Here is a 10,345-nt window from a genome sequence, read left to right as displayed (position 1 = left end):
GTCACTATCTTCATTAATGATCTGGAGGATGGTGTGGATTGCACCCTCAGCAAGTTTGCAGATGACACTAAACTGGGAGGCGTGGTAGATACGCTGGAGGATACAGAGGGACCTAGACAAATTAGAGGATTGGGCCAAAAGAAATCTGATGAGATTCGACAAGGACAAGTGCAGAGTCCTGCACTTAGGATGGAAGAATCCCATGAACCGCTACAGACTAGGGACTGAGTGGCTCGACAGCAGTTCTGCAGAAAAGGATCTAGGGGTTACAGTGGACGAGAAGCTGAATATGAGTCAACAGTGTGCCCTTGCTGCCAAGAAGGCTAATGGCAATTTGGGCTGTATAAGTAGGGGCATTGCCAGCAGATCAACGGATGTGATCATTCCCCTCTATTTGACATTGGTGAGGCCTCATCTGGAGTACTGGGTCCAGTTTTGGAACCCACACTACAAGAAGGATATGGAAAAATTGGAAAGCGTCCAGCGGAGGGCAACAAAAATGATTAGGGGACTGGAACACATGATTTATGAGGAGAGGCTGAGGGAACTGGGATTGTTTAGTCTGCAGAAGAGAAGAATGAGGGGGATTTGATAGCTGCTTTCAACTACCTGAAAGGGGGTTCCAAAGAGGATGGATCTAGACTGTTCTCAGTTATAGCAGCTGACAGAACAAGGAGTAATGGTCTCAAGTTGTAGTAGGGGAGGTTAAGGTTGGATTTTAGGAACAAAAACTTTTTCACTAGGAGGGTGGTGAAGCACTGGAATGGGTTACCTAGGGAGGTGGTGGAATCTCCTTCCTTTGAGGTTTTTAAGGTCAGGCTTGACAAAGCCCTGGCTGGGATGATTTAGTTGGGAATGGGTCTTGCTTTGAGCAGGGGGTTGGACTAGATCAGTGCTTCTCAAGCTACCTGATGTGGGGGACCGGCAATTCCGCCCCTCAAATGTGTGCGCAGACCAGCAGCTGGTGGCTCGTGGACCAGCACTGGTCCGTGGACAACCACTTTGAGTAGCACTGGACTAGAGGACCTCCTGAGGTCCCTTCCGACCCGGATATTCTATGACGACTTTTAAGGTAAGGATGAGTGAAACAAAAATAAAAGAGAATTTATATCTTGTTTGCTGCTTCATGACATAATTGTTTATCAGGATCTGATATCTCTTTGCGGGGATGGGGGTGTTACTGCTTTGGGGGAACCAGAGATGTGGAGTGGAAGCTCTCTCAGTCCTGTCCAAAACCCTGGATCCTGTGAAGAGGCAGGGTATAATCTCTTTAACAAAGATCTTTTATTCTAGTTGTTAGGGTTTTTTTGGTTGTAACTCAATTGTTTTAAAACATCCTGATTAAAAATCACTTCCCTCACCAGGGAATACTCTGATGTGTCATCCTACTAGTTCTCTAGTCAGCCATATTTTCTCCCAGGAATATAAGGGTACACAAGACACTAAATTTCTAACAAGAGGAAGAATTATCCAATGGCTCGGGTGCTAACTTGAAACTCAGTGGACCTGTGTTTAATTCTCTGCTCTGTCTTAAAACTTCCTGACTGATTATAGGCAAGTCACGGACTCTCTGCCACTGTGTTAAGTGCAGATAACACTTAAGGGTGTTGTGAGGGCAAATGCAGTAAAGATCAAAGCTCTCAAGTATTATGGTAATGGAGGCCAGATAAGTACTTAAGATAAATAGAATGGGGAAAAAATTTAGAAAATTGTAAAAGCAAGCAAAAAGCAGTATTTTTTTTTTTGCAAGTTGCCCTTTAAAATAATGGATTTGGCCACTTCATGTGCATTTGTTCAAATGTGTGGTTTACTCTGACACAAAGGAAGCTTGCTCAGCACAGAACATGTCCGCTACTGCACCTCATTTGAGCCTTTAAGCAGAGATTACTGGTTGTGCTATACATGTAATAGTTTCATAGTGAAAAAATAGGCCAAGTCAACCAGACTTCTTAGATTTCACCTAATTCAAACTTAAACCCACAGTTCTGAAAGTGAGAAACTGTTTTACTTCCAACCATCCAACAAATACCCCACTAATAAATCCTATATTAACCCTTGGCTGAAAGTCAAAGGATTTCCCTGTACAATTGTCAAATATAATACCAGTGGGATTCTTCCTGAATATGGCAATTCCCAAGGCCCTATTTTTAAAAAACAAAATGCAAAAAACAAACCAACTCATTAGTCTAGCTTCCTTGAGAATTTCTTCTATTTTAAGTGTTCTAGGTCTTGCAGGAGAACCTAAGATTAGTGGTGCCTTTAGAACAGTTGGAGTTTCCTGTTCAAGTCCATGCAGACTAATACAATACATATAGTAGTTCAGTAGCACTGTGGGTAATAGGAACTTTTACATAGATTAGAACTTAATCCATAGGTGACAGTCTGGTATTGTGCACTGCCAATTCCTGAAGAGATTTAATCTAGTTTCTAAACAAAAAGTAACCTACCATCGTTATCAAAGTCATGTACTTTGGTTTTGTCGAAACAAAATTATTGTTCCTCTTTCCATTTTTCCCTATGTGCACATGTATGCATTTTGTTCACAGCTTACAGTTGCCAGGGCAGGGTCAGAAGCTTCCTTGTAAAGTTACCTTGCACTTTAAATCTAAAACAGTCAGGCATTGCCTCACTCTTCTCTCTTCTGGCAAGGAATTCCATAGCTAGACTCCTGCCACTGGGAAGCCTCTGCCGCCAGCACCTGATATTATAGAAGATGCATCTTCTATAATCTCATCCCTGTGGTGAAGCACTGTTGTGGAAGATGAAGGATCTTTGGCGTAGTCATGTCCCCATCTATTAAGGGGCTTTGCAGCTCAAGCCTAGGACTTACAGTTCTGTTCTGTCTCTGCTACAAAGAGTGGACAAGCATTCACTGAAGACAAGTTGCTCAGGGTGAAGAGACGCTGAATGGTTTGGATTTAATACCTCTAACAAATGGTGCGTGGGTTTACTAATGAATTTCCTGTAATATAGGCCCTATGGAAAGTTCTAGCAAATTAAACTGCCTTGTGGTCAAAAGTACACTTGACCGTTTGCCCCGATTGGGAAGTCCCTCTTTATGGCAGTGGTAAACAACTATTTTGTAGGAATAAAGGTGTTATTTGTCAGATATTTCTGAAAACTTTATGATGTTTCCTTGTGTGAACAGGTCAAGGACTGGCTAAAACCAGTCCTGAATAACCCTGAACTTCAAGGATGTTCTAAATTCACATCAGAACTTGATGGCAGGCAACCGTGACTGATAAATTTTGCTGTCCCCTCAACATGGCATCAAGAGCCCTACAGATGTATCAGAGATTGATGCCTAATGGGAATACTGACGCCGTCTCCCGTGTTATATTTCTAGGAAACGGCTCAGGAATTCACCTGGTCTTGCAGACTGATTATTTTTAACTTATAAAATTCCCCTTTCTATAAAATATTCAAGCTGCAAAACTGGGAAGAAAAATAGTTTACTACAACTTTTAAAAACAGGCATTCTCTCAGCCTGAATTAATAGTCCACCAGTCCTTAAACATCAGGCAAAAACCCTGAAGAGAGAAGACAAACCTTTGTACCACACCCTAAAAATCAACAGCTTCACGCTCTGTTGGACTAGCAGAAGAATTTAGCTTCACGGCTGATTTCTACTGCTGGTGGTAGAGTCCATCATTGGTGATGGACTCCTTAAAAAATTGGCACAAATAAAGCTTTTTAGATCTGGTTTTCTTGCAAATGTCCTTAAATATGTAAGTGGGAGAAGAAAGCAGCAGCTTTGGGAGAAATAGGAATCATTACCGTATCACAGAAGATCATCACCAGACCTGACAAGTGATCTATGTAGTCCAGTATCCTGTCTGACTAGATACATCAGAGGAAGAAGATGCAAGAATCCTTGTAATGGATAGTTATGGGATTGCCTACACAACCTTTTCAGTAAAGCTCTTATTACCAATTGCTACATAGCCAGTAAAGTCCCTCAGTTACAAATAAAACCTGGATACATTCTGTATCTGATAATGACATTAAACAGTAGAATGACATCAAATAAGCATGTACCTTTTCTCTTATTATGCACAAATTCTGGAAAACTATCTCAATACAGTGGCATCTCTCTTATGGTCAGAAAGTGTTCGAGAAAGACATAAGCCGGAGATAAAAGGGAAGATCTTTGCACACTAAACGGTAAGTGAATGTTTATCTGGCCTATTAAGTGATGTCCACCAGACTTACTGGTGTCAAAGCTTTGCTCATGAAAATAGTCTTCATATTACTGATAAAAACAGTTCTGTTGAAAGAATAATTGTAGCAGATACAAAGACGTTGAAGAGTTTAACAAAATAAAAAAATCAATAATCAAAACAAGATTGTTTTGTATTAGAGAGGAGGGATGATCTAGCAAAAAATACTCCCCCCACAGCAGGTTGGGTTTTGTTATTAAATGTGGAAAAAACAAAACATTATTTTAATTCTATTCTTCCCATTTCCCAGAAGGGCTGCACTTACTGCATTAATCTTCCGAGCGAAGTTTTTACGACCGATTGCCTGCAGACTATGAGAAGTTTCTCCATCCATTACACACAGGGAAACGGGTCCTGCTGGGTAGGAAAATATTTGTTACATCTTATCAGGGTGACACATAATCTAACAACAATTACAGCAGGCCCATATTTTGTCCTATTTCAGTTTCAATGTGAAAAATAGTTCTATATTAAACCTAGGATGGGGGGTGGGGTGGTTATAGTAACCTGTTGAATATTATAAGCTCTGCAGCTGTGATTTCCTTTCAGACACAGAATAGTGCCACAATGGGATCCTGCTCTGAGCAAGTGAATACACATAAATCCAGCATACGTGCCTCCTCTGCAAATGACACAATGTGTATGTCACTGGGAAGGGAACTTGAAAGATGATCCCCTCCTTGCACATACTGAGTTTTGAAATTACCTTCTTCCCATGTCTTATATTTTCTTTAATGTAAATGCTCCCCTGGCCAGGTCAGGTCAGCCTCCTTCAGATTTACTTGCTTCCCCCTACTTCCCCCCCACCCCAAGGTCAACTGCATCTGAGCAGCGAACAGCAGAGAGGCTAACAGAGGGAGTTTGGCTGGGATCTGTCTGAGAGGAGGTACGCTAAGGGCTGCATTAGGGAGGTTGTGTTGGTGAGTATCTGAGTGTCTGTTGTGGGGACAGTTTGACTGTGTGCTTGATTGGTTGTTTGAAAAGTGTGAATTGGGAGTGCTTTGTTCCAGGTGAGCCTTGAGTGGGCCTGACTGACTGTTATAAAAGTCCAGTCAGCTGAGAACTAGCTGAGCGGCGAACAGCAGAGAGGCTAACAGGGAGTTCGCCTCGGGGGAGCCCACTGAGGCTTACATCTTGCCGACCTCTCTGAGTAGTCCCTACAACTCCTGAGGAAGCTCACAGAAGGAAGGTAATATGGATGGTAAAGGTTCAGCTGTTGTGACCTGCACTGGATGTGCCATGTTTGTCTTTCTTCCACAGGACAGAAGCGACTTTGTCTGTACAAAGTGAAAGCTGGTCTCCATACCGGAAGAGAAGGTTCAAGGTCTGGAGAAACAAGTATCGACCCTGCGTTGCATAAGAGAAACTGAAGATTTCCTGGACAGACGTCAGGATATGCTTTTACGGACACAATGTTCTGAAGATTCAGAGCAGGCTGCGCAGCGGGGACAGGAGGACGGTGAAGAAATTTGGCAGCATGTGACCTCCAGAAGAAGAAAGGGGAGTGTCCATGTACCAGCAACGCAGATACAGGTAAGCAACCATTTTCATGTTCTCTCCACAGGTACTAATGCGGAGAGTGGACTAGATGATACCTCTGAGGGAAGGGAACAGAAGGAGACTCCGCCGATTGGAAGGCATGAGATGCACTGTCTTAAGGATGGGGGTTCCATGACCACCACTCCCAAAAGAAGGAGGCAGGTGGTGGTGGTCGGGAACTCTCTCCTCAAGGGGACTGAGTCATCTATCTGCTGCCCTGACCGGGAAAACCGAGAAGTCTGCTGCTTGCCAGGAGCTAGGATTCACGATGTGATGGAGAGACTGCCGAGACTCATCAAGCCCTTGGATCGCTACCCCTTCCAGCTTCTCCACGTGGGCACCAGTGATACTGCCAAGAATGACCTTGAGCGGATCACTGCAGACTACGTGGCTCTGGGAAGAAGGATAAAGGAGTTTGAGGCGCTAGTGGTGTTCTCATCCATCCTCCCCGTGGAAGGAAAAGGCCTGGGTAGAGACCGTCGAATTGTAGAAGTCAATGAATGGCTACTCAGGTGGTGTCGGAGAGAAGGTTTTGGATTCTTTGACCATGGGATGGTGCTCCAAGAAGGAGTGCTAGGCAGAGATGGGCTCCACCTAATGAAGAGAGGGAAGAGCATCTTTGCAAGCAGGCTGGCTAACCTAGTGAGGAGGGCTTTAAACTAGGTTCACTGGGGGAAGGAAAGCAAAGCCCTGAGGTAAGTGGGATACTGGGAGGAAGCACAAGCAGAAGAGTGCGAGAGGGGAGGGCTCCTGCCTCATACTAAGAAAGCAGGACAAACAGCAAGTTATCTCAGGTGCCTATACACTAATGCAAGAAGCCTGGGAAACAAGCAGGGAGAAATGGAAGTCCTCACACAGTCAAGGAATTATGATGTGATTGGAACAACAGAGACTTGGCGGGATAACTCACATGACTGGAGTACTGTCATGGATGGATATAAACTCTTCAGGAAGGACAGGCAGGGCAGAAAAGGTGAGGGAGTTGCATTGTATGTAAGGGAGCAGTATGACTGCTCAGAGCTCCGGTATGAAACTGCAGAAAAACATGAGAGTCTCTGGATTAAGTTTAGAAGCATGAGCAACAAGGGTGATGTCATGGTGGGAGTCTGCTATAGATCACCGGACCAGGGGGATGAGGTGGACAAGGCTTTCTTCCAGCAACTCACGGAAGTTACTAGATCGCAGGCCCTGGTTCTCATGGGAGACTTCAATCACTCTGATATCTGCTGGGATAGCAATACAGCAGTGCACAGACAATCCAGGAAGTTTTTGGAAAGTGTAGGGGACAATTTCCAGGTGCAAGTGCTGGAGGAACCAATTAGGGGCAGAGCTCTTCCTGACCTGCTGCTCACAAACCAGGAAGAATTAGTAGGGGAAGCTAAAGTGGATGGGAATCTGGGAGTCAGTGACCATGAGACAGTCGAGTTCAGGATCCTGACACAGGGAAGAAAGGAGAGCAGCAGAATACGGACCCTGGACTTCAGAAAAGCAGACTTTGACAACCTCAGGGAACTGATGGGCAGGATCCCCTGGGAGAATAACATGAGGGGGAAAGGAGTCTAGGAGAGCTGACTGTATTTTAAAGAATCCTTATTGAGGTTACAGGAACAAACCATCCCAATGTGTAGAAAGAATAGTAAATATGGCAGGCTACCAGCTTGGATTAACAGTGAAATCCTTGCTGATCTTAAACACAAAAAAGAAGCTTACAAGAAGTGGAAGATTGGACAAATGACCAGGGAGGAGTATAAAAATATTGCTCAGGCATGCAGGAGTGAAATCGGGAAGGCCAAATTACACCTGGAGTTGCAGCTAGCAAAAGATGTTAAGAGTAACAAGAAGAGTTTCTTCAGGTATGTGAGCAACAAGAAGAAAGTCAAGGAAAGTGTGGGCCCCTTACTGAATGAGGGAGGCAACCTAGTGACAGAGGATGTGGAAAAAGCTAATGTACTCTATGCTTTTTTTGCCTCTGTCTTCACGAACAAGGTCAGCTCCCAAGCTACTGCACTGGGCAGCACAGCATGGGGAGGAGGTGACCAGCCCTCTGTGGAGAAAGAAGTGGCTCGGGACTATTTAGAAAAGCTGGACGAGCACAAGTCCACACGGCCAGATGTGCTGCATCCGAGAGTGCTAAAGGAGTTGGCGGATGCGATTGCAGAGCCATTGGCCATTATCTTTGAAAACTCATGGCGATTGGGGGAGGTCCCGGATGACTGGAAAAAGGCTAACGTAGTGCCCATCTTTAAAAAAGGGAAGGAGGAGGATCCTGGGAACTACAGGCCAGTCAGCCTCACCTCAGTCCCTGGAAAAATCATGGAGCAGGTCCTCAAGGAATCAATTCTGAAGCACTTAGAGGAGAGGAAAGTGATCAGGTACAGTCAGCATGGATTCCGAAGGGCAAGTCATGCCTGACTAATCTAATTGCCTTCTGAGACAAGATAACTGGCTCTGTGGATGAGGGGAAAGCACTGGATGTGTTGTTCCTTGAGGCTTTTGACACTGTCTCCCACAGTATTCTTGCCAGTAAGTTAAAGAAGTATGGGCTGGACTAATGGACTATAAGGTGGATAGAAAGCTGGCTAGATTGTCAGGCTCAACAGGTAGCAATCAATGGCTCCATATCTAGTTGGCAGCCGGTATCAAGCGGAGTGCCCCAAGGGTCGGTCCTGGGGCCAGTTTTGGTCACTATCTTCATTAATGATCTGGAGGATGGTGTGGACTGCACCCTCAGCAAGTTTGCAGATGACACTAAACTGGGAGGCGTGGTAGATATGCTGGAGGGTAGGGATAGGATACAGAGGGACCTAGACAAATTAGAGGATTGGGCCAAAAGAAATCTGATGAGGTTCACCAAGGACAAGTGCAGAGTCCTGCATTTAGGACGGAAGAATCCCATGCACCGCTACAGACTAGGGACCGAGTGGCTAGGCAGCAGTTCTGCAGAAAAGGACCTAGGGGTTACAGTGGATGAGAAGCTGAATATGAGTCAATAGTGTGCCCTTGTTGCCAAGAAGGCCAATGGCATTTTGGGATGTATAAGTAGGGACATTGCCAGCAGATCGAGGGACGTGATCGTTCCCCTCTATTCGACATTGGGGAGGCCTCATCTGGAGTACTGGGTCCAGTTTTGGGCCCCACACTACCAGAAGGAAGTGGAAAAATTAGAAAGTGTCCAGCAGAGGGCAACAAAAATGATTAGGGGACTGGAAAACATGACTTATGAGGAGAGGCTGAGGGAACTCGGATTGTTTAGTCTGCAGAAGAGAAGAATGAGGGGGATTTGATAGCTGCTTTCAACTACCTGAAAGGGGGTTCCAAAGAGGATGGATCTAGACTGTTCTCAGTGGTGGCAGATGATGGAACAAGAAGCAATGGTCTCAAGTTGTAGTGGGGGAGGTTTAGGTTGGATTTTAGGAACAAAAACTTTTTCACTAGGAGGGTGGTGAAGCACTGGAATGCGTTACCTACGGAGGTGGTGGAATCTCCTTCCTTAGAGGTTTTTAAGGTCAGGCTTCACAAAGCCCTGGCTGGGATCATTTAGTTGGGGATTAGTCCTGCTTTGAGCAGGGGGTTGGACTAGATGACCTCCTGAAGTCCCTTCCAACCTTGATATTCTATGATTAGCCACTTTAAATAAAAAAGCCTTTTAAAAAGTGCACTTTGCCATTCCCAAGGAGCTTTGTTGTGCCTTAAAGAGACAAATTTTGCTCAATATTCCCTATTTGGTACAGAATAGGTTATAAAAATCTGAACAGATTACAATAGTATTTCATTCCAGCCTTTCTACAGGATTATTTTATATCACACTTCAGAACACTTTACGGACATTAATTCATTTTCATTTCACTCTGGTAAGGTAGATCAGTAACATCCCTGTTTTATGTGATGGGGAAAGCTTTGGAGTAGAGAGGTGAAATTAATTGGGCACAGCCATGCACAAAATCATTATCAGAAGCAGAATTAGAACTCAGGAGTTCCTGACTCACAGCCCTGTGGCTCAGATGTGATAATGCTGATAAATGCAAAGTAGTGCACATTGGAAAAACAATCCCAACTGTACATATAAAATGATGGAGTCTAAATTCGCTGTTACCACTCAGAAAAGAGATCGTGGAGTCATTGTGGATAGTTCTCTGAAAACATCTGCTCAATGTGCAGCGGTGGTCAAAAAAGCTAATAATGTTAGGAACCATTAGGGAAGGGATAGATAATAAGACAGAAAATATCATAATGCCCCTACAGAAATTCATGGTACGCCCACACATGCAATTCTGGTCACCCCATCTCACAAATAGACATATTAGACCTGGAAAAAGTGCAGAAACATGCCTAATCCTATTTTGTTGCCTATGGAACAGCTTCCAGATGAGAAGAGATTAAAAAGACTGGGAACGTTCATCTTAGACAAGAGACAACTTGGGGAGATACGATCGAGGTCTATAAAATCAGGACTGGTGTGGAGAAAGCAAATAAGGGAGTGTTATTTACCCCTTCACATAACACTTGAACCAGGGGTCACCCAATGAAATTAATAGGCAGCAGGATACTGGCCTAGATGGACAATTGGCCTGACCCAGTGTAACTAT

At 44.4% G+C, this 10,345-nt stretch overlaps 1 long non-coding RNA gene across 1 annotated transcript in view; it reads right to left on the bottom strand.

Moving 5' to 3' along the window:
* The window catches only part of LOC142072684 (uncharacterized), a 32,802-nt gene that overhangs the window by 7,906 nt on the left and 14,551 nt on the right, over positions 1–10,345 (bottom strand). The window contains exon 2 of the long non-coding RNA XR_012669204.1: positions 4,486–4,574. This is a non-coding gene — a long non-coding RNA (uncharacterized LOC142072684). The remainder of the gene's footprint in view (positions 1–4,485; positions 4,575–10,345) is intronic.

The sequence above is a fragment of the Caretta caretta genome, chromosome 7 (assembly GCF_965140235.1).
Source record: "Caretta caretta isolate rCarCar2 chromosome 7, rCarCar1.hap1, whole genome shotgun sequence".
NCBI classification, from domain to species: domain Eukaryota; kingdom Metazoa; phylum Chordata; order Testudines; family Cheloniidae; genus Caretta; species Caretta caretta.
This window is presented reverse-complemented; position numbering and strand designations above follow the sequence as displayed.